Source organism: Oncorhynchus masou, chromosome 18 (assembly GCF_036934945.1).
Source record: "Oncorhynchus masou masou isolate Uvic2021 chromosome 18, UVic_Omas_1.1, whole genome shotgun sequence".
NCBI lineage: Eukaryota > Metazoa > Chordata > Actinopteri > Salmoniformes > Salmonidae > Oncorhynchus > Oncorhynchus masou.
In genome coordinates, this window is record NC_088229.1 from 44,097,956 (window position 1) to 44,120,508 (window position 22,553).

The 22,553-nt window shown below is 44.1% G+C and overlaps 13 non-coding genes across 13 annotated transcripts; all 13 read right to left on the minus strand.

Moving 5' to 3' along the window:
* Positions 1 to 190: 190 nt before the first annotated feature.
* trnag-ucc (transfer RNA glycine (anticodon UCC)) lies at positions 191 to 262 on the minus strand. The gene has a single exon. It is a non-coding gene; the product is annotated as a tRNA-Gly (tRNA).
* Positions 263 to 2,507: 2,245 nt separating this feature from the next.
* Positions 2,508 to 2,579, minus strand: trnag-ucc (transfer RNA glycine (anticodon UCC)). The gene has a single exon. It is a non-coding gene; the product is annotated as a tRNA-Gly (tRNA).
* Positions 2,580 to 5,630: 3,051 nt separating this feature from the next.
* trnag-ucc (transfer RNA glycine (anticodon UCC)) lies at positions 5,631 to 5,702 on the minus strand. Its single transcript has one exon. It is a non-coding gene; the product is annotated as a tRNA-Gly (tRNA).
* A 3,829-nt stretch (positions 5,703 to 9,531) lies between these two features.
* On the minus strand, positions 9,532 to 9,603 carry trnag-ucc (transfer RNA glycine (anticodon UCC)). Its single transcript has one exon. It is a non-coding gene; the product is annotated as a tRNA-Gly (tRNA).
* Positions 9,604 to 10,311: 708 nt separating this feature from the next.
* trnag-ucc (transfer RNA glycine (anticodon UCC)) lies at positions 10,312 to 10,383 on the minus strand. Its single transcript has one exon. It is a non-coding gene; the product is annotated as a tRNA-Gly (tRNA).
* Positions 10,384 to 11,091: 708 nt separating this feature from the next.
* trnag-ucc (transfer RNA glycine (anticodon UCC)) lies at positions 11,092 to 11,163 on the minus strand. The gene has a single exon. It is a non-coding gene; the product is annotated as a tRNA-Gly (tRNA).
* Positions 11,164 to 12,651: 1,488 nt separating this feature from the next.
* Positions 12,652 to 12,723, minus strand: trnag-ucc (transfer RNA glycine (anticodon UCC)). Its single transcript has one exon. It is a non-coding gene; the product is annotated as a tRNA-Gly (tRNA).
* Positions 12,724 to 13,431: 708 nt separating this feature from the next.
* On the minus strand, positions 13,432 to 13,503 carry trnag-ucc (transfer RNA glycine (anticodon UCC)). Its single transcript has one exon. It is a non-coding gene; the product is annotated as a tRNA-Gly (tRNA).
* Positions 13,504 to 14,993: 1,490 nt separating this feature from the next.
* trnag-ucc (transfer RNA glycine (anticodon UCC)) lies at positions 14,994 to 15,065 on the minus strand. The gene has a single exon. It is a non-coding gene; the product is annotated as a tRNA-Gly (tRNA).
* Positions 15,066 to 16,552: 1,487 nt separating this feature from the next.
* trnag-ucc (transfer RNA glycine (anticodon UCC)) lies at positions 16,553 to 16,624 on the minus strand. Its single transcript has one exon. It is a non-coding gene; the product is annotated as a tRNA-Gly (tRNA).
* A 3,059-nt stretch (positions 16,625 to 19,683) lies between these two features.
* trnag-ucc (transfer RNA glycine (anticodon UCC)) lies at positions 19,684 to 19,755 on the minus strand. The gene has a single exon. It is a non-coding gene; the product is annotated as a tRNA-Gly (tRNA).
* Positions 19,756 to 21,282: 1,527 nt separating this feature from the next.
* Positions 21,283 to 21,354, minus strand: trnag-ucc (transfer RNA glycine (anticodon UCC)). The gene has a single exon. It is a non-coding gene; the product is annotated as a tRNA-Gly (tRNA).
* A 708-nt stretch (positions 21,355 to 22,062) lies between these two features.
* On the minus strand, positions 22,063 to 22,134 carry trnag-ucc (transfer RNA glycine (anticodon UCC)). The gene has a single exon. It is a non-coding gene; the product is annotated as a tRNA-Gly (tRNA).
* Positions 22,135 to 22,553: the final 419 nt, after the last annotated feature.

Genomic DNA, 22,553 nt, shown 5'->3' on the forward strand with positions numbered 1-22,553 from the left:
TGGTTTTGGCGATGGACTGCAAATCTATTTTGATATGCACTTGTTGGTTCAACATCGCACAACTTTTATTATTTTTGACAACCTGCAGAATGTTGGAGCAATTCTGACTTCCACGAACAACGATAATGATTCAAATGTCGTACACTTGAAATGACATCCAGCCCCTAAAAGAGATGACTTTCTCTTCCTCTGCATTGGCCGGGAATCGAACCCGGGTCAACTGCTTGGAAGGCAGCTATGCTCACCACTATACCACCAATGCTATTTGAAGCTCATTGGCAACATGGAGACATCGACTCATATCTTGACTGTCATTTTTGTGGAAAGTGATAATTCTTTGACCAAACAGATCGTTGGCTTAGGTTGCGAGAGGTCCCTGGTTAAAAAATCTATCATTTTAATCACTACAGGTTACCTTCAGATTAGTCCCGTGACACTTGTGGGGAACGTAGGGCAAAACGGAGAACATTGCGACAAGTGGGGTCACATTGGTTTGTAGCCCAAAGATTTTGGATTCTACAAAAAGAAGTTGGCACATAGACGGTTCTGACTTCAGACGAGTCTCCTGACACTTGTGGGGGATGTAGAGAAAATTGAGAATACCACCGTGTTCGTGAGGGTCTCCCCTTTCCATAGAGTGGTCATACGAATTTGTAGGTTAAACGGTTCGGAAGCTAGAGATGTTTTTGTGAGAAGACTATATGGGCCACTGGTCGGAACGCCAACTATCACCTCTTGGGCGCAGGACAAGGTGGCTGAATGGTTTTGGCGATGGACTGCAAATCTATTTTGATATGCACTTGTTGGTTCAACATCGCACAACTTTTATTATTTTTGACAACCTGCAGAATGTTGGAGCAATTCTGACTTCCACGAACAACGATAATGATTCAAATGTCGTACACTTGAAATGACATCCAGCCCCTAAAAGAGATGACTTTCTCTTCCTCTGCATTGGCCGGGAATCAAACCCGGGTCAACTGCTTGGAAGGCAGCTATGCTCACCACTATACCACCAATGCTATTTGAAGCTCATTGGCAACATGGAGACATCGACTCATATCTTGACTGTCATTTTTGTGGAAAGTGATAATTCTTTGACCAAACAGATCGTTGGTTTAGGGGTATGATTATGGCTTAGGTTGCGAGAGGTCCCTGGTTAAAAAATCTATCATTTTAATCACTACAGGTTACCTTCAGATTAGTCCCGTGACACTTGTGGGGAACGTAGGGCAAAACGGAGAACATTGCGACAAGTGGGGTCACATTGGTTTGTAGCCCAAAGATTTTGGATTCTACAAACAGAAGTTGGCACATAGACGGTTCTGACTTCAGACGAGTCTCCTGACACTTGTGGGGGATGTAGAGAAAAATTGAGAATACCACCGTGTTCGTGAGGGTCTCCCCTTTCCATAGAGTGGTCATAGGAATTTGTAGGTTAAACGGTTCGGAAGCTAGAGATGTTTTTGTGAGAAGACTATATGGGCCACTGGTCGGAACGCCAACTATCACCTCTTGGGCGCAGGACAAGGTGGCTGAATGGTTTTGGCGATGGACTGCAAATCTATTTTGATATGCACTTGTTGGTTCAACATCGCACAACTTTTATTATTTTTGACAACCTGCAGAATGTTGGAGCAATTCTGACTTCCACGAACAACGATAATGATTCAAATGTCGTACACTTGAAATGACATCCAGCCCCTAAAAGAGATGACTTTCTCTTCCTCTGCATTGGCCGGGAATCAAACCCGGGTCAACTGCTTGGAAGGCAGCTATGCTCACCACTATACCACCAATGCTATTTGAAGCTCATTGGCAACATGGAGACATCGACTCATATCTTGACTGTCATTTTTGTGGAAAGTGATAATTCTTTGACCAAACAGATCGTTGGTTTAGGGGTATGATTATGGCTTAGGTTGCGAGAGGTCCCTGGTTAAAAAATCTATCATTTTAATCACTACAGGTTACCTTCAGATTAGTCCCGTGACACTTGTGGGGAACGTAGGGCAAAACGGAGAACATTGCGACAAGTGGGGTCACATTGGTTTGTAGCCCAAAGATTTTGGATTCTACAAACAGAAGTTGGCACATAGACGGTTCTGACTTCAGACGAGTCTCCTGACACTTGTGGGGGATGTAGAGAAAATTGAGAATACCACCGTGTTCGTGAGGGTCTCCCCTTTCCATAGAGTGGTCATAGGAATTTGTAGGTTAAACGGTTCGGAAGCTAGAGATGTTTTTGTGAGAAGACTATATGGGCCACTGGTCGGAACGCCAACTATCACCTCTTGGGCGCAGGACAAGGTGGCTGAATGGTTTTGGCGATGGACTGCAACTATTTTGATATGCACTTGTTGGTTCAACATCGCACAACTTTTATTATTTTTGACAACCTGCAGAATGTTGGAGCAATTCTGACTTCCACGAACAACGATAATGATTCAAATGTCGTACACTTGAAATGACATCCAGCCCCTAAAAGAGATGACTTTCTCTTCCTCTGCATTGGCCGGGAATCGAACCCGGGTCAACTGCTTGGAAGGCAGCTATGCTCACCACTATACCACCAATGCTATTTGAAGCTCATTGGCAACATGGAGACATCGACTCATATCTTGACTGTCATTTTTGTGGAAAGTGATAATTCTTTGACCAAACAGATCGTTGGTTTAGGGGTATGATTATGGCTTAGGTTGCGAGAGGTCCCTGGTTAAAAAATCTATCATTTTAATCACTACAGGTTACCTTCAGATTAGTCCCGTGACACTTGTGGGGAACGTAGGGCAAAACGGAGAACATTGCGACAAGTGGGGTCACATTGGTTTGTAGCCCAAAGATTTTGGATTCTACAAACAGAAGTTGGCACATAGACGGTTCTGACTTCAGACGAGTCTCCTGACACTTGTGGGGGATGTAGAGAAAATTGAGAATACCACCGTGTTCGTGAGGGTCTCCCCTTTCCATAGAGTGGTCATAGGAATTTGTAGGTTAAACGGTTCGGAAGCTAGAGATGTTTTTGTGAGAAGACTATATGGGCCACTGGTCGGAACGCCAACTATCACCTCTTGGGCGCAGGACAAGGTGGCTGAATGGTTTTGGCGATGGACTGCAAATCTATTTTGATATGCACTTGTTGGTTCAACATCGCACAACTTTTATTATTTTTGACAACCTGCAGAATGTTGGAGCAATTCTGACTTCCACGAACAACGATAATGATTCAAATGTCGTACACTTGAAATGACATCCAGCCCCTAAAAGAGATGACTTTCTCTTCCTCTGCATTGGCCGGGAATCAAACCCAGGTCAACTGCTTGGAAGGCAGCTATGCTCACCACTATACCACCAATGCTATTTGAAGCTCATTGGCAACATGGAGACATCGACTCATATCTTGACTGTCATTTTTGTGGAAAGTGATAATTCTTTGACCAAACAGATCGTTGGTTTAGGGGTATGATTATGGCTTAGGTTGCGAGAGGTCCCTGGTTAAAAAATCTATCATTTTAATCACTACAGGTTACCTTCAGATTAGTCCCGTGACACTTGTGGGGAACGTAGGGCAAAACGGAGAACATTGCGACAAGTGGGGTCACATTGGTTTGTAGCCCAAAGATTTTGGATTCTACAAACAGAAGTTGGCACATAGACGGTTCTGACTTCAGACGAGTCTCCTGACACTTGTGGGGGATGTAGAGAAAAATTGAGAATACCACCGTGTTCGTGAGGGTCTCCCCTTTCCATAGAGTGGTCATAGGAATTTGTAGGTTAAACGGTTCGGAAGCTAGAGATGTTTTTGTGAGAAGACTATATGGGCCACTGGTCGGAACGCCAACTATCACCTCTTGGGCGCAGGACAAGGTGGCTGAATGGTTTTGGCGATGGACTGCAAATCTATTTTGATATGCACTTGTTGGTTCAACATCGCACAACTTTTATTATTTTTGACAACCTGCAGAATGTTGGAGCAATTCTGACTTCCACGAACAACGATAATGATTCAAATGTCGTACACTTGAAATGACATCCAGCCCCTAAAAGAGATGACTTTCTCTTCCTCTGCATTGGCAAGGGAATCGAACCCAGGTCAACTGCTTGGAAGGCAGCTATGCTCACCACTATACCACCAATGCTATTTGAAGCTCATTGGCAACATGGAGACATCGACTCATATCTTGACTGTCATTTTTGTGGAAAGTGATAATTCTTTGACCAAACAGATCGTTGGTTTAGGGGTATGATTATGGCTTAGGTTGCGAGAGGTCCCTGGTTAAAAAATCTATCATTTTAATCACTACAGGTTACCTTCAGATTAGTCCCGTGACACTTGTGGGGAACGTAGGGCAAAACGGAGAACATTGCGACAAGTGGGGTCACATTGGTTTGTAGCCCAAAGATTTTGGATTCTACAAACAGAAGTTGGCACATAGACGGTTCTGACTTCAGACGAGTCTCCTGACACTTGTGGGGGATGTAGAGAAAAATTGAGAATACCACCGTGTTCGTGAGGGTCTCCCCTTTCCATAGAGTGGTCATAGGAATTTGTAGGTTAAACGGTTCGGAAGCTAGAGATGTTTTTGTGAGAAGACTATATGGGCCACTGGTCGGAACGCCAACTATCACCTCTTGGGCGCAGGACAAGGTGGCTGAATGGTTTTGGCGATGGACTGCAAATCTATTTTGATATGCACTTGTTGGTTCAACATCGCACAACTTTTATTATTTTTGACAACCTGCAGAATGTTGGAGCAATTCTGACTTCCACGAACAACGATAATGATTCAAATGTCGTACACTTGAAATGACATCCAGCCCCTAAAAGAGATGACTTTCTCTTCCTCTGCATTGGCAAGGGAATCGAACCCGGGTCAACTGCTTGGAAGGCAGCTATGCTCACCACTATACCACCAATGCTATTTGAAGCTCATTGGCAACATGGAGACATCGACTCATATCTTGACTGTCATTTTTGTGGAAAGTGATAATTCTTTGACCAAACAGATCGTTGGTTTAGGGGTATGATTATGGCTTAGGTTGCGAGAGGTCCCTGGTTAAAAAATCTATCATTTTAATCACTACAGGTTACCTTCAGATTAGTCCCGTGACACTTGTGGGGAACGTAGGGCAAAACGGAGAACATTGCGACAAGTGGGGTCACATTGGTTTGTAGCCCAAAGATTTTGGATTCTACAAACAGAAGTTGGCACATAGACGGTTCTGACTTCAGACGAGTCTCCTGACACTTGTGGGGGATGTAGAGAAAAATTGAGAATACCACCGTGTTCGTGAGGGTCTCCCCTTTCCATAGAGTGGTCATAGGAATTTGTGTAGGTTAAACGGTTCGGAAGCTAGAGATGTTTTTGTGAGAAGACTATATGGGCCACTGGTCGGAACGCCAACTATCACCTCTTGGGCGCAGGACAAGGTGGCTGAATGGTTTTGGCGATGGACTGCAAATCTATTTTGATATGCACTTGTTGGTTCAACATCGCACAACTTTTATTATTTTTGACAACCTGCAGAATGTTGGAGCAATTCTGACTTCCACGAACAACGATAATGATTCAAATGTCGTACACTTGAAATGACATCCAGCCCCTAAAAGAGATGACTTTCTCTTCCTCTGCATTGGCCGGGAATCGAACCCAGGTCAACTGCTTGGAAGGCAGCTATGCTCACCACTATACCACCAATGCTATTTGAAGCTCATTGGCAACATGGAGACATCGACTCATATCTTGACTGTCATTTTTGTGGAAAGTGATAATTCTTTGACCAAACAGATCGTTGGTTTAGGGGTATGATTATGGCTTAGGTTGCGAGAGGTCCCTGGTTAAAAAATCTATCATTTTAATCACTACAGGTTACCTTCAGATTAGTCCCGTGACACTTGTGGGGAACGTAGGGCAAAACGGAGAACATTGCGACAAGTGGGGTCACATTGGTTTGTAGCCCAAAGATTTTGGATTCTACAAACAGAAGTTGGCACATAGACGGTTCTGACTTCAGACGAGTCTCCTGACACTTGTGGGGGATGTAGAGAAAAATTGAGAATACCACCGTGTTCGTGAGGGTCTCCCCTTTCCATAGAGTGGTCATAGGAATTTGTAGGTTAAACGGTTCGGAAGCTAGAGATGTTTTTGTGAGAAGACTATATGGGCCACTGGTCGGAACGCCAACTATCACCTCTTGGGCGCAGGACAAGGTGGCTGAATGGTTTTGGCGATGGACTGCAAATCTATTTTGATATGCACTTGTTGGTTCAACATCGCACAACTTTTATTATTTTTGACAACCTGCAGAATGTTGGAGCAATTCTGACTTCCACGAACAACGATAATGATTCAAATGTCGTACACTTGAAATGACATCCAGCCCCTAAAAGAGATGACTTTCTCTTCCTCTGCATTGGCAAGGGAATCGAACCCGGGTCAACTGCTTGGAAGGCAGCTATGCTCACCACTATACCACCAATGCTATTTGAAGCTCATTGGCAACATGGAGACATCGACTCATATCTTGACTGTCATTTTTGTGGAAAGTGATAATTCTTTGACCAAACAGATCGTTGGTTTAGGGGTATGATTATGGCTTAGGTTGCGAGAGGTCCCTGGTTAAAAAATCTATCATTTTAATCACTACAGGTTACCTTCAGATTAGTCCCGTGACACTTGTGGGGAACGTAGGGCAAAACGGAGAACATTGCGACAAGTGGGGTCACATTGGTTTGTAGCCCAAAGATTTTGGATTCTACAAACAGAAGTTGGCACATAGACGGTTCTGACTTCAGACGAGTCTCCTGACACTTGTGGGGGATGTAGAGAAAAATTGAGAATACCACCGTGTTCGTGAGGGTCTCCCCTTTCCATAGAGTGGTCATAGGAATTTGTAGGTTAAACGGTTCGGAAGCTAGAGATGTTTTTGTGAGAAGACTATATGGGCCACTGGTCGGAACGCCAACTATCACCTCTTGGGCGCAGGACAAGGTGGCTGAATGGTTTTGGCGATGGACTGCAAATCTATTTTGATATGCACTTGTTGGTTCAACATCGCACAACTTTTATTATTTTTGACAACCTGCAGAATGTTGGAGCAATTCTGACTTCCACGAACAACGATAATGATTCAAATGTCGTACACTTGAAATGACATCCAGCCCCTAAAAGAGATGACTTTCTCTTCCTCTGCATTGGCAAGGGAATCAAACCCAGGTCAACTGCTTGGAAGGCAGCTATGCTCACCACTATACCACCAATGCTATTTGAAGCTCATTGGCAACATGGAGACATCGACTCATATCTTGACTGTCATTTTTGTGGAAAGTGATAATTCTTTGACCAAACAGATCGTTGGTTTAGGGGTATGATTATGGCTTAGGTTGCGAGAGGTCCCTGGTTAAAAAATCTATCATTTTAATCACTACAGGTTACCTTCAGATTAGTCCCGTGACACTTGTGGGGAACGTAGGGCAAAACGGAGAACATTGCGACAAGTGGGGTCACATTGGTTTGTAGCCCAAAGATTTTGGATTCTACAAACAGAAGTTGGCACATAGACGGTTCTGACTTCAGACGAGTCTCCTGACACTTGTGGGGGATGTAGAGAAAAATTGAGAATACCACCGTGTTCGTGAGGGTCTCCCCTTTCCATAGAGTGGTCATAGGAATTTGTAGGTTAAACGGTTCGGAAGCTAGAGATGTTTTTGTGAGAAGACTATATGGGCCACTGGTCGGAACGCCAACTATCACCTCTTGGGCGCAGGACAAGGTGGCTGAATGGTTTTGGCGATGGACTGCAAATCTATTTTGATATGCACTTGTTGGTTCAACATCGCACAACTTTTATTATTTTTGACAACCTGCAGAATGTTGGAGCAATTCTGACTTCCACGAACAACGATAATGATTCAAATGTCGTACACTTGAAATGACATCCAGCCCCTAAAAGAGATGACTTTCTCTTCCTCTGCATTGGCGGGAATCGAACCCGGGTCAACTGCTTGGAAGGCAGCTATGCTCACCACTATACCACCAATGCTATTTGAAGCTCATTGGCAACATGGAGACATCGACTCATATCTTGACTGTCATTTTTGTGGAAAGTGATAATTCTTTGACCAAACAGATCGTTGGTTTAGGGGTATGATTATGGCTTAGGTTGCGAGAGGTCCCTGGTTAAAAAATCTATCATTTTAATCACTACAGGTTACCTTCAGATTAGTCCCGTGACACTTGTGGGGAACGTAGGGCAAAACGGAGAACATTGCGACAAGTGGGGTCACATTGGTTTGTAGCCCAAAGATTTTGGATTCTACAAACAGAAGTTGGCACATAGACGGTTCTGACTTCAGACGAGTCTCCTGACACTTGTGGGGGATGTAGAGAAAATTGAGAATACCACCGTGTTCGTGAGGGTCTCCCCTTTCCATAGAGTGGTCATAGGAATTTGTAGGTTAAACGGTTCGGAAGCTAGAGATGTTTTTGTGAGAAGACTATATGGGCCACTGGTCGGAACGCCAACTATCACCTCTTGGGCGCAGGACAAGGTGGCTGAATGGTTTTGGCGATGGACTGCAAATCTATTTTGATATGCACTTGTTGGTTCAACATCGCACAACTTTTATTATTTTTGACAACCTGCAGAATGTTGGAGCAATTCTGACTTCCACGAACAACGATAATGATTCAAATGTCGTACACTTGAAATGACATCCAGCCCCTAAAAGAGATGACTTTCTCTTCCTCTGCATTGGCAAGGGAATCGAACCCGGGTCAACTGCTTGGAAGGCAGCTATGCTCACCACTATACCACCAATGCTATTTGAAGCTCATTGGCAACATGGAGACATCGACTCATATCTTGACTGTCATTTTTGTGGAAAGTGATAATTCTTTGACCAAACAGATCGTTGGTTTAGGGGTATGATTATGGCTTAGGTTGCGAGAGGTCCCTGGTTAAAAAATCTATCATTTTAATCACTACAGGTTACCTTCAGATTAGTCCCGTGACACTTGTGGGGAACGTAGGGCAAAACGGAGAACATTGCGACAAGTGGGGTCACATTGGTTTGTAGCCCAAAGATTTTGGATTCTACAAACAGAAGTTGGCACATAGACGGTTCTGACTTCAGACGAGTCTCCTGACACTTGTGGGGGATGTAGAGAAAAATTGAGAATACCACCGTGTTCGTGAGGGTCTCCCCTTTCCATAGAGTGGTCATAGGAATTTGTAGGTTAAACGGTTCGGAAGCTAGAGATGTTTTTGTGAGAAGACTATATGGGCCACTGGTCGGAACGCCAACTATCACCTCTTGGGCGCAGGACAAGGTGGCTGAATGGTTTTGGCGATGGACTGCAAATCTATTTTGATATGCACTTGTTGGTTCAACATCGCACAACTTTTATTATTTTTGACAACCTGCAGAATGTTGGAGCAATTCTGACTTCCACGAACAACGATAATGATTCAAATGTCGTACACTTGAAATGACATCCAGCCCCTAAAAGAGATGACTTTCTCTTCCTCTGCATTGGCCGGGAATCGAACCCGGGTCAACTGCTTGGAAGGCAGCTATGCTCACCACTATACCACCAATGCTATTTGAAGCTCATTGGCAACATGGAGACATCGACTCATATCTTGACTGTCATTTTTGTGGAAAGTGATAATTCTTTGACCAAACAGATCGTTGGTTTAGGGGTATGATTATGGCTTAGGTTGCGAGAGGTCCCTGGTTAAAAAATCTATCATTTTAATCACTACAGGTTACCTTCAGATTAGTCCCGTGACACTTGTGGGGAACGTAGGGCAAAACGGAGAACATTGCGACAAGTGGGGTCACATTGGTTTGTAGCCCAAAGATTTTGGATTCTACAAACAGAAGTTGGCACATAGACGGTTCTGACTTCAGACGAGTCTCCTGACACTTGTGGGGGATGTAGAGAAAAATTGAGAATACCACCGTGTTCGTGAGGGTCTCCCCTTTCCATAGAGTGGTCATAGGAATTTGTAGGTTAAACGGTTCGGAAGCTAGAGATGTTTTTGTGAGAAGACTATATGGGCCACTGGTCGGAACGCCAACTATCACCTCTTGGGCGCAGGACAAGGTGGCTGAATGGTTTTGGCGATGGACTGCAAATCTATTTTGATATGCACTTGTTGGTTCAACATCGCACAACTTTTATTATTTTTGACAACCTGCAGAATGTTGGAGCAATTCTGACTTCCACGAACAACGATAATGATTCAAATGTCGTACACTTGAAATGACATCCAGCCCCTAAAAGAGATGACTTTCTCTTCCTCTGCATTGGCCGGGAATCGAACCCGGGTCAACTGCTTGGAAGGCAGCTATGCTCACCACTATACCACCAATGCTATTTGAAGCTCATTGGCAACATGGAGACATCGACTCATATCTTGACTGTCATTTTTGTGGAAAGTGATAATTCTTTGACCAAACAGATCGTTGGTTTAGGGGTATGATTATGGCTTAGGTTGCGAGAGGTCCCTGGTTAAAAAATCTATCATTTTAATCACTACAGGTTACCTTCAGATTAGTCCCGTGACACTTGTGGGGAACGTAGGGCAAAACGGAGAACATTGCGACAAGTGGGGTCACATTGGTTTGTAGCCCAAAGATTTTGGATTCTACAAACAGAAGTTGGCACATAGACGGTTCTGACTTCAGACGAGTCTCCTGACACTTGTGGGGGATGTAGAGAAAAATTGAGAATACCACCGTGTTCGTGAGGGTCTCCCCTTTCCATAGAGTGGTCATAGGAATTTGTAGGTTAAACGGTTCGGAAGCTAGAGATGTTTTTGTGAGAAGACTATATGGGCCACTGGTCGGAACGCCAACTATCACCTCTTGGGCGCAGGACAAGGTGGCTGAATGGTTTTGGCGATGGACTGCAAATCTATTTTGATATGCACTTGTTGGTTCAACATCGCACAACTTTTATTATTTTTGACAACCTGCAGAATGTTGGAGCAATTCTGACTTCCACGAACAACGATAATGATTCAAATGTCGTACACTTGAAATGACATCCAGCCCCTAAAAGAGATGACTTTCTCTTCCTCTGCATTGGCCGGGAATCGAACCCGGGTCAACTGCTTGGAAGGCAGCTATGCTCACCACTATACCACCAATGCTATTTGAAGCTCATTGGCAACATGGAGACATCGACTCATATCTTGACTGTCATTTTTGTGGAAAGTGATAATTCTTTGACCAAACAGATCGTTGGTTTAGGGGTATGATTATGGCTTAGGTTGCGAGAGGTCCCTGGTTAAAAAATCTATCATTTTAATCACTACAGGTTACCTTCAGATTAGTCCCGTGACACTTGTGGGGAACGTAGGGCAAAACGGAGAACATTGCGACAAGTGGGGTCACATTGGTTTGTAGCCCAAAGATTTTGGATTCTACAAACAGAAGTTGGCACATAGACGGTTCTGACTTCAGACGAGTCTCCTGACACTTGTGGGGGATGTAGAGAAAAATTGAGAATACCACCGTGTTCGTGAGGGTCTCCCCTTTCCATAGAGTGGTCATAGGAATTTGTAGGTTAAACGGTTCGGAAGCTAGAGATGTTTTTGTGAGAAGACTATATGGGCCACTGGTCGGAACGCCAACTATCACCTCTTGGGCGCAGGACAAGGTGGCTGAATGGTTTTGGCGATGGACTGCAAATCTATTTTGATATGCACTTGTTGGTTCAACATCGCACAACTTTTATTATTTTTGACAACCTGCAGAATGTTGGAGCAATTCTGACTTCCACGAACAACGATAATGATTCAAATGTCGTACACTTGAAATGACATCCAGCCCCTAAAAGAGATGACTTTCTCTTCCTCTGCATTGGCCGGGAATCAAACCCGGGTCAACTGCTTGGAAGGCAGCTATGCTCACCACTATACCACCAATGCTATTTGAAGCTCATTGGCAACATGGAGACATCGACTCATATCTTGACTGTCATTTTTGTGGAAAGTGATAATTCTTTGACCAAACAGATCGTTGGTTTAGGGGTATGATTATGGCTTAGGTTGCGAGAGGTCCCTGGTTAAAAAATCTATCATTTTAATCACTACAGGTTACCTTCAGATTAGTCCCGTGACACTTGTGGGGAACGTAGGGCAAAACGGAGAACATTGCGACAAGTGGGGTCACATTGGTTTGTAGCCCAAAGATTTTGGATTCTACAAACAGAAGTTGGCACATAGACGGTTCTGACTTCAGACGAGTCTCCTGACACTTGTGGGGGATGTAGAGAAAAATTGAGAATACCACCGTGTTCGTGAGGGTCTCCCCTTTCCATAGAGTGGTCATACGAATTTGTAGGTTAAACGGTTCGGAAGCTAGAGATGTTTTTGTGAGAAGACTATATGGGCCACTGGTCGGAACGCCAACTATCACCTCTTGGGCGCAGGACAAGGTGGCTGAATGGTTTTGGCGATGGACTGCAAATCTATTTTGATATGCACTTGTTGGTTCAACATCGCACAACTTTTATTATTTTTGACAACCTGCAGAATGTTGGAGCAATTCTGACTTCCACGAACAACGATAATGATTCAAATGTCGTACACTTGAAATGACATCCAGCCCCTAAAAGAGATGACTTTCTCTTCCTCTGCATTGGCCGGGAATCGAACCCGGGTCAACTGCTTGGAAGGCAGCTATGCTCACCACTATACCACCAATGCTATTTGAAGCTCATTGGCAACATGGAGACATCGACTCATATCTTGACTGTCATTTTTGTGGAAAGTGATAATTCTTTGACCAAACAGATCGTTGGTTTAGGGGTATGATTATGGCTTAGGTTGCGAGAGGTCCCTGGTTAAAAAATCTATCATTTTAATCACTACAGGTTACCTTCAGATTAGTCCCGTGACACTTGTGGGGAACGTAGGGCAAAACGGAGAACATTGCGACAAGTGGGGTCACATTGGTTTGTAGCCCAAAGATTTTGGATTCTACAAACAGAAGTTGGCACATAGACGGTTCTGACTTCAGACGAGTCTCCTGACACTTGTGGGGGATGTAGAGAAAAATTGAGAATACCACCGTGTTCGTGAGGGTCTCCCCTTTCCATAGAGTGGTCATAGGAATTTGTAGGTTAAACGGTTCGGAAGCTAGAGATGTTTTTGTGAGAAGACTATATGGGCCACTGGTCGGAACGCCAACTATCACCTCTTGGGCGCAGGACAAGGTGGCTGAATGGTTTTGGCGATGGACTGCAAATCTATTTTGATATGCACTTGTTGGTTCAACATCGCACAACTTTTATTATTTTTGACAACCTGCAGAATGTTGGAGCAATTCTGACTTCCACGAACAACGATAATGATTCAAATGTCGTACACTTGAAATGACATCCAGCCCCTAAAAGAGATGACTTTCTCTTCCTCTGCATTGGCCGGGAATCGAACCCGGGTCAACTGCTTGGAAGGCAGCTATGCTCACCACTATACCACCAATGCTATTTGAAGCTCATTGGCAACATGGAGACATCGACTCATATCTTGACTGTCATTTTTGTGGAAAGTGATAATTCTTTGACCAAACAGATCGTTGGTTTAGGGGTATGATTATGGCTTAGGTTGCGAGAGGTCCCTGGTTAAAAAATCTATCATTTTAATCACTACAGGTTACCTTCAGATTAGTCCCGTGACACTTGTGGGGAACGTAGGGCAAAACGGAGAACATTGCGACAAGTGGGGTCACATTGGTTTGTAGCCCAAAGATTTTGGATTCTACAAACAGAAGTTGGCACATAGACGGTTCTGACTTCAGACGAGTCTCCTGACACTTGTGGGGGGATGTAGAGAAAAATTGAGAATACCACCGTGTTCGTGAGGGTCTCCCCTTTCCATAGAGTGGTCATAGGAATTTGTAGGTTAAACGGTTCGGAAGCTAGAGATGTTTTTGTGAGAAGACTATATGGGCCACTGGTCGGAACGCCAACTATCACCTCTTGGGCGCAGGACAAGGTGGCTGAATGGTTTTGGCGATGGACTGCAAATCTATTTTGATATGCACTTGTTGGTTCAACATCGCACAACTTTTATTATTTTTGACAACCTGCAGAATGTTGGAGCAATTCTGACTTCCACGAACAACGATAATGATTCAAATGTCGTACACTTGAAATGACATCCAGCCCCTAAAAGAGATGACTTTCTCTTCCTCTGCATTGGCAAGGGAATCGAACCCGGGTCAACTGCTTGGAAGGCAGCTATGCTCACCACTATACCACCAATGCTATTTGAAGCTCATTGGCAACATGGAGACATCGACTCATATCTTGACTGTCATTTTTGTGGAAAGTGATAATTCTTTGACCAAACAGATCGTTGGTTTAGGGGTATGATTATGGCTTAGGTTGCGAGAGGTCCCTGGTTAAAAAATCTATCATTTTAATCACTACAGGTTACCTTCAGATTAGTCCCGTGACACTTGTGGGGAACGTAGGGCAAAACGGAGAACATTGCGACAAGTGGGGTCACATTGGTTTGTAGCCCAAAGATTTTGGATTCTACAAACAGAAGTTGGCACATAGACGGTTCTGACTTCAGACGAGTCTCCTGACACTTGTGGGGGATGTAGAGAAAAATTGAGAATACCACCGTGTTCGTGAGGGTCTCCCCTTTCCATAGAGTGGTCATACGAATTTGTAGGTTAAACGGTTCGGAAGCTAGAGATGTTTTTGTGAGAAGACTATATGGGCCACTGGTCGGAACGCCAACTATCACCTCTTGGGCGCAGGACAAGGTGGCTGAATGGTTTTGGCGATGGACTGCAAATCTATTTTGATATGCACTTGTTGGTTCAACATCGCACAACTTTTATTATTTTTGACAACCTGCAGAATGTTGGAGCAATTCTGACTTCCACGAACAACGATAATGATTCAAATGTCGTACACTTGAAATGACATCCAGCCCCTAAAAGAGATGACTTTCTCTTCCTCTGCATTGGCCGGGAATCGAACCCGGGTCAACTGCTTGGAAGGCAGCTATGCTCACCACTATACCACCAATGCTATTTGAAGCTCATTGGCAACATGGAGACATCGACTCATATCTTGACTGTCATTTTTGTGGAAAGTGATAATTCTTTGACCAAACAGATCGTTGGTTTAGGGGTATGATTATGGCTTAGGTTGCGAGAGGTCCCTGGTTAAAAAATCTATCATTTTAATCACTACAGGTTACCTTCAGATTAGTCCCGTGACACTTGTGGGGAACGTAGGGCAAAACGGAGAACATTGCGACAAGTGGGGTCACATTGGTTTGTAGCCCAAAGATTTTGGATTCTACAAACAGAAGTTGGCACATAGACGGTTCTGACTTCAGACGAGTCTCCTGACACTTGTGGGGGATGTAGAGAAAAATTGAGAATACCACCGTGTTCGTGAGGGTCTCCCCTTTCCATAGAGTGGTCATACGAATTTGTAGGTTAAACGGTTCGGAAGCTAGAGATGTTTTTGTGAGAAGACTATATGGGCCACTGGTCGGAACGCCAACTATCACCTCTTGGGCGCAGGACAAGGTGGCTGAATGGTTTTGGCGATGGACTGCAAATCTATTTTGATATGCACTTGTTGGTTCAACATCGCACAACTTTTATTATTTTTGACAACCTGCAGAATGTTGGAGCAATTCTGACTTCCACGAACAACGATAATGATTCAAATGTCGTACACTTGAAATGACATCCAGCCCCTAAAAGAGATGACTTTCTCTTCCTCTGCATTGGCGGGAATCGAACCCGGGTCAACTGCTTGGAAGGCAGCTATGCTCACCACTATACCACCAATGCTATTTGAAGCTCATTGGCAACATGGAGACATCGACTCATATCTTGACTGTCATTTTTGTGGAAAGTGATAATTCTTTGACCAAACAGATCGTTGGTTTAGGGGTATGATTATGGCTTAGGTTGCGAGAGGTCCCTGGTTAAAAAATCTATCATTTTAATCACTACAGGTTACCTTCAGATTAGTCCCGTGACACTTGTGGGGAACGTAGGGCAAAACGGAGAACATTGCGACAAGTGGGGTCACATTGGTTTGTAGCCCAAAGATTTTGGATTCTACAAACAGAAGTTGGCACATAGACGGTTCTGACTTCAGACGAGTCTCCTGACACTTGTGGGGGATGTAGAGAAAAATTGAGAATACCACCGTGTTCGTGAGGGTCTCCCCTTTCCATAGAGTGGTCATAGGAATTTGTAGGTTAAACGGTTCGGAAGCTAGAGATGTTTTTGTGAGAAGACTATATGGGCCACTGGTCGGAACGCCAACTATCACCTCTTGGGCGCAGGACAAGGTGGCTGAATGGTTTTGGCGATGGACTGCAAATCTATTTTGATATGCACTTGTTGGTTCAACATCGCACAACTTTTATTATTTTTGACAACCTGCAGAATGTTGGAGCAATTCTGACTTCCACGAACAACGATAATGATTCAAATGTCGTACACTTGAAATGACATCCAGCCCCTAAAAGAGATGACTTTCTCTTCCTCTGCATTGGCCGGGAATCGAACCCGGGTCAACTGCTTGGAAGGCAGCTATGCTCACCACTATACCACCAATGCTATTTGAAGCTCATTGGCAACATGGAGACATCGACTCATATCTTGACTGTCATTTTTGTGGAAAGTGATAATTCTTTGACCAAACAGATCGTTGGTTTAGGGGTATGATTATGGCTTAGGTTGCGAGAGGTCCCTGGTTAAAAAATCTATCATTTTAATCACTACAGGTTACCTTCAGATTAGTCCCGTGACACTTGTGGGGAACGTAGGGCAAAACGGAGAACATTGCGACAAGTGGGGTCACATTGGTTTGTAGCCCAAAGATTTTGGATTCTACAAACAGAAGTTGGCACATAGACGGTTCTGACTTCAGACGAGTCTCCTGACACTTGTGGGGGATGTAGAGAAAATTGAGAATACCACCGTGTTCGTGAGGGTCTCCCCTTTCCATAGAGTGGTCATAGGAATTTGTAGGTTAAACGGTTCGGAAGCTAGAGATGTTTTTGTGAGAAGACTATATGGGCCACTGGTCGGAACGCCAACTATCACCTCTTGGGCGCAGGACAAGGTGGCTGAATGGTTTTGGCGATGGACTGCAAATCTATTTTGATATGCACTTGTTGGTTCAACATCGCACAACTTTTATTATTTTTGACAACCTGCAGAATGTTGGAGCAATTCTGACTTCCACGAACAACGATAATGATTCAAATGTCGTACACTTGAAATGACATCCAGCCCCTAAAAGAGATGACTTTCTCTTCCTCTGCATTGGCTCTTTTAAAAGGGAATCGAACCCGGGTCAACTGCTTGGAAGGCAGCTATGCTCACCACTATACCACCAATGCTATTTGAAGCTCATTGGCAACATGGAGACATCGACTCATATCTTGACTGTCATTTTTGTGGAAAGTGATAATTCTTTGACCAAACAGATCGTTGGTTTAGGGGTATGATTATGGCTTAGGTTGCGAGAGGTCCCTGGTTAAAAAATCTATCATTTTAATCACTACAGGTTACCTTCAGATTAGTCCCGTGACACTTGTGGGGAACGTAGGGCAAAACGGAGAACATTGCGACAAGTGGGGTCACATTGGTTTGTAGCCCAAAGATTTTGGATTCTACAAACAGAAGTTGGCACATAGACGGTTCTGACTTCAGACGAGTCTCCTGACACTTGTGGGGGATGTAGAGAAAAATTGAGAATACCACCGTGTTCGTGAGGGTCTCCCCTTTCCATAGAGTGGTCATAGGAATTTGTAGGTTAAACGGTTCGGAAGCTAGAGAATGTTTTTGTGAGAAGACTATATGGGCCACTGGTCGGAACGCCAACTATCACCTCTTGGGCGCAGGACAAGGTGGCTGAATGGTTTTGGCGATGGACTGCAAATCTATTTTGATATGCACTTGTTGGTTCAACATCGCACAACTTTTATTATTTTTGACAACCTGCAGAATGTTGGAGCAATTCTGACTTCCACGAACAACGATAATGATTCAAATGTCGTACACTTGAAATGACATCCAGCCCCTAAAAGAGATGACTTTCTCTTCCTCTGCATTGGCAAGGGAATCGAACCCGGGTCAACTGCTTGGAAGGCAGCTATGCTCACCACTATACCACCAATGCTATTTGAAGCTCATTGGCAACATGGAGACATCGACTCATATCTTGACTGTCATTTTTGTGGAAAGTGATAATTCTTTGACCAAACAGATCGTTGGTTTAGGGGTATGATTATGGCTTAGGTTGCGAGAGGTCCCTGGTTAAAAAATCTATCATTTTAATCACTACAGGTTACCTTCAGATTAGTCCCGTGACACTTGTGGGGAACGTAGGGCAAAACGGAGAACATTGCGACAAGTGGGGTCACATTGGTTTGTAGCCCAAAGATTTTGGATTCTACAAACAGAAGTTGGCACATAGACGGTTCTGACTTCAGACGAGTCTCCTGACACTTGTGGGGGATGTAGAGAAAAATTGAGAATACCACCGTGTTCGTGAGGGTCTCCCCTTTCCATAGAGTGGTCATACGAATTTGTAGGTTAAACGGTTCGGAAGCTAGAGATGTTTTTGTGAGAAGACTATATGGGCCACTGGTCGGAACGCCAACTATCACCTCTTGGGCGCAGGACAAGGTGGCTGAATGGTTTTGGCGATGGACTGCAAATCTATTTTGATATGCACTTGTTGGTTCAACATCGCACAACTTTTATTATTTTTGACAACCTGCAGAATGTTGGAGCAATTCTGACTTCCACGAACAACGATAATGATTCAAATGTCGTACACTTGAAATGACATCCAGCCCCTAAAAGAGATGACTTTCTCTTCCTCTGCATTGGCAAGGGAATCGAACCCAGGTCAACTGCTTGGAAGGCAGCTATGCTCACCACTATACCACCAATGCTATTTGAAGCTCATTGGCAACATGGAGACATCGACTCATATCTTGACTGTCATTTTTGTGGAAAGTGATAATTCTTTGACCAAACAGATCGTTGGTTTAGGGGTATGATTATGGCTTAGGTTGCGAGAGGTCCCTGGTTAAAAAATCTATCATTTTAATCACTACAGGTTACCTTCAGATTAGTCCCGTGACACTTGTGGGGAACGTAGGGCAAAACGGAGAACATTGCGACAAGTGGGGTCACATTGGTTTGTAGCCCAAAGATTTTGGATTCTACAAAAAGAAGTTGGCACATAGACGGTTCTGACTTCAGACGAGTCTCCTGACACTTGTGGGGGATGTAGAGAAAAATTGAGAATACCACCGTGTTCGTGAGGGTCTCCCCTTTCCATAGAGTGGTCATACGAATTTGTAGGTTAAACGGTTCGGAAGCTAGAGATGTTTTTGTGAGAAGACTATATGGGCCACTGGTCGGAACGCCAACTATCACCTCTTGGGCGCAGGACAAGGTGGCTGAATGGTTTTGGCGATGGACTGCAAATCTATTTTGATATGCACTTGTTGGTTCAACATCGCACAACTTTTATTATTTTTGACAACCTGCAGAATGTTGGAGCAATTCTGACTTCCACGAACAACGATAATGATTCAAATGTCGTACACTTGAAATGACATCCAGCCCCTAAAAGAGATGACTTTCTCTTCCTCTGCATTGGCCGGGAATCGAACCCGGGTCAACTGCTTGGAAGGCAGCTATGCTCACCACTATACCACCAATGCTATTTGAAGCTCATTGGCAACATGGAGACATCGACTCATATCTTGACTGTCATTTTTGTGGAAAGTGATAATTCTTTGACCAAACAGATCGTTGGTTTAGGGGTATGATTATGGCTTAGGTTGCGAGAGGTCCCTGGTTAAAAAATCTATCATTTTAATCACTACAGGTTACCTTCAGATTAGTCCCGTGACACTTGTGGGGAACGTAGGGCAAAACGGAGAACATTGCGACAAGTGGGGTCACATTGGTTTGTAGCCCAAAGATTTTGGATTCTACAAACAGAAGTTGGCACATAGACGGTTCTGACTTCAGACGAGTCTCCTGACACTTGTGGGGGATGTAGAGAAAAATTGAGAATACCACCGTGTTCGTGAGGGTCTCCCCTTTCCATAGAGTGGTCATAGGAATTTGTAGGTTAAACGGTTCGGAAGCTAGAGATGTTTTTGTGAGAAGACTATATGGGCCACTGGTCGGAACGCCAACTATCACCTCTTGGGCGCAGGACAAGGTGGCTGAATGGTTTTGGCGATGGACTGCAAATCTATTTTGATATGCACTTGTTGGTTCAACATCGCACAACTTTTATTATTTTTGACAACCTGCAGAATGTTGGAGCAATTCTGACTTCCACGAACAACGATAATGATTCAAATGTCGTACACTTGAAATGACATCCAGCCCCTAAAAGAGATGACTTTCTCTTCCTCTGCATTGGCAAGGGAATCGAACCCAGGTCAACTGCTTGGAAGGCAGCTATGCTCACCACTATACCACCAATGCTATTTGAAGCTCATTGGCAACATGGAGACATCGACTCATATCTTGACTGTCATTTTTGTGGAAAGTGATAATTCTTTGACCAAACAGATCGTTGGTTTAGGGGTATGATTATGGCTTAGGTTGCGAGAGGTCCCTGGTTAAAAAATCTATCATTTTAATCACTACAGGTTACCTTCAGATTAGTCCCGTGACACTTGTGGGGAACGTAGGGCAAAACGGAGAACATTGCGACAAGTGGGGTCACATTGGTTTGTAGCCCAAAGATTTTGGATTCTACAAACAGAAGTTGGCACATAGACGGTTCTGACTTCAGACGAGTGCAGAAAGCAAAAATACCTTTTGGCATAAGTCAGGAGTCTCCTGACACTTGTGGGGGATGTAGAGAAAAATTGAGAATACCACCGTGTTCGTGAGGGTCTCCCCTTTCCATAGAGTGGTCATAGGAATTTGTAGGTTAAACGGTTCGGAAGCTAGAGATGTTTTTGTGAGAAGACTATATGGGCCACTGGTCGGAACGCCAACTATCACCTCTTGGGCGCAGGACAAGGTGGCTGAATGGTTTTGGCGATGGACTGCAAATCTATTTTGATATGCACTTGTTGGTTCAACATCGCACAACTTTTATTATTTTTGACAACCTGCAGAATGTTGGAGCAATTCTGACTTCCACGAACAACGATAATGATTCAAATGTCGTACACTTGAAATGACATCCAGCCCCTAAAAGAGATGACTTTCTCTTCCTCTGCATTGGCCGGGAATCGAACCCGGGTCAACTGCTTGGAAGGCAGCTATGCTCACCACTATACCACCAATGCTATTTGAAGCTCATTGGCAACATGGAGACATCGACTCATATCTTGACTGTCATTTTTGTGGAAAGTGATAATTCTTTGACCAAACAGATCGTTGGTTTAGGGGTATGATTATGGCTTAGGTTGCGAGAGGTCCCTGGTTAAAAAATCTATCATTTTAATCACTACAGGTTACCTTCAGATTAGTCCCGTGACACTTGTGGGGAACGTAGGGCAAAACGGAGAACATTGCGACAAGTGGGGTCACATTGGTTTGTAGCCCAAAGATTTTGGATTCTACAAAAAGAAGTTGGCACATAGACGGTTCTGACTTCAGACGAGTCTCCTGACACTTGTGGGGGATGTAGAGAAAAATTGAGAATACCACCGTGTTCGTGAGGGTCTCCCCTTTCCATAGAGTGGTCATACGAATTTGTAGGTTAAACGGTTCGGAAGCTAGAGATGTTTTTGTGAGAAGACTATATGGGCCACTGGTCGGAACGCCAACTATCACCTCTTGGGCGCAGGACAAGGTGGCTGAATGGTTTTGGCGATGGACTGCAAATCTATTTTGATATGCACTTGTTGGTTCAACATCGCACAACTTTTATTATTTTTGACAACCTGCAGAATGTTGGAGCAATTCTGACTTCCACGAACAACGATAATGATTCAAATGTCGTACACTTGAAATGACATCCAGCCCCTAAAAGAGATGACTTTCTCTTCCTCTGCATTGGCCGGGAATCGAACCCAGGTCAACTGCTTGGAAGGCAGCTATGCTCACCACTATACCACCAATGCTATTTGAAGCTCATTGGCAACATGGAGACATCGACTCATATCTTGACTGTCATTTTTGTGGAAAGTGATAATTCTTTGACCAAACAGATCGTTGGTTTAGGGGTATGATTATGGCTTAGGTTGCGAGAGGTCCCTGGTTAAAAAATCTATCATTTTAATCACTACAGGTTACCTTCAGATTAGTCCCGTGACACTTGTGGGGAACGTAGGGCAAAACGGAGAACATTGCGACAAGTGGGGTCACATTGGTTTGTAGCCCAAAGATTTTGGATTCTACAAAAAGAAGTTGGCACATAGACGGTTCTGACTTCAGACGAGTCTCCTGACACTTGTGGGGGATGTAGAGAAAAATTGAGAATACCACCGTGTTCGTGAGGGTCTCCCCTTTCCATAGAGTGGTCATACGAATTTGTAGGTTA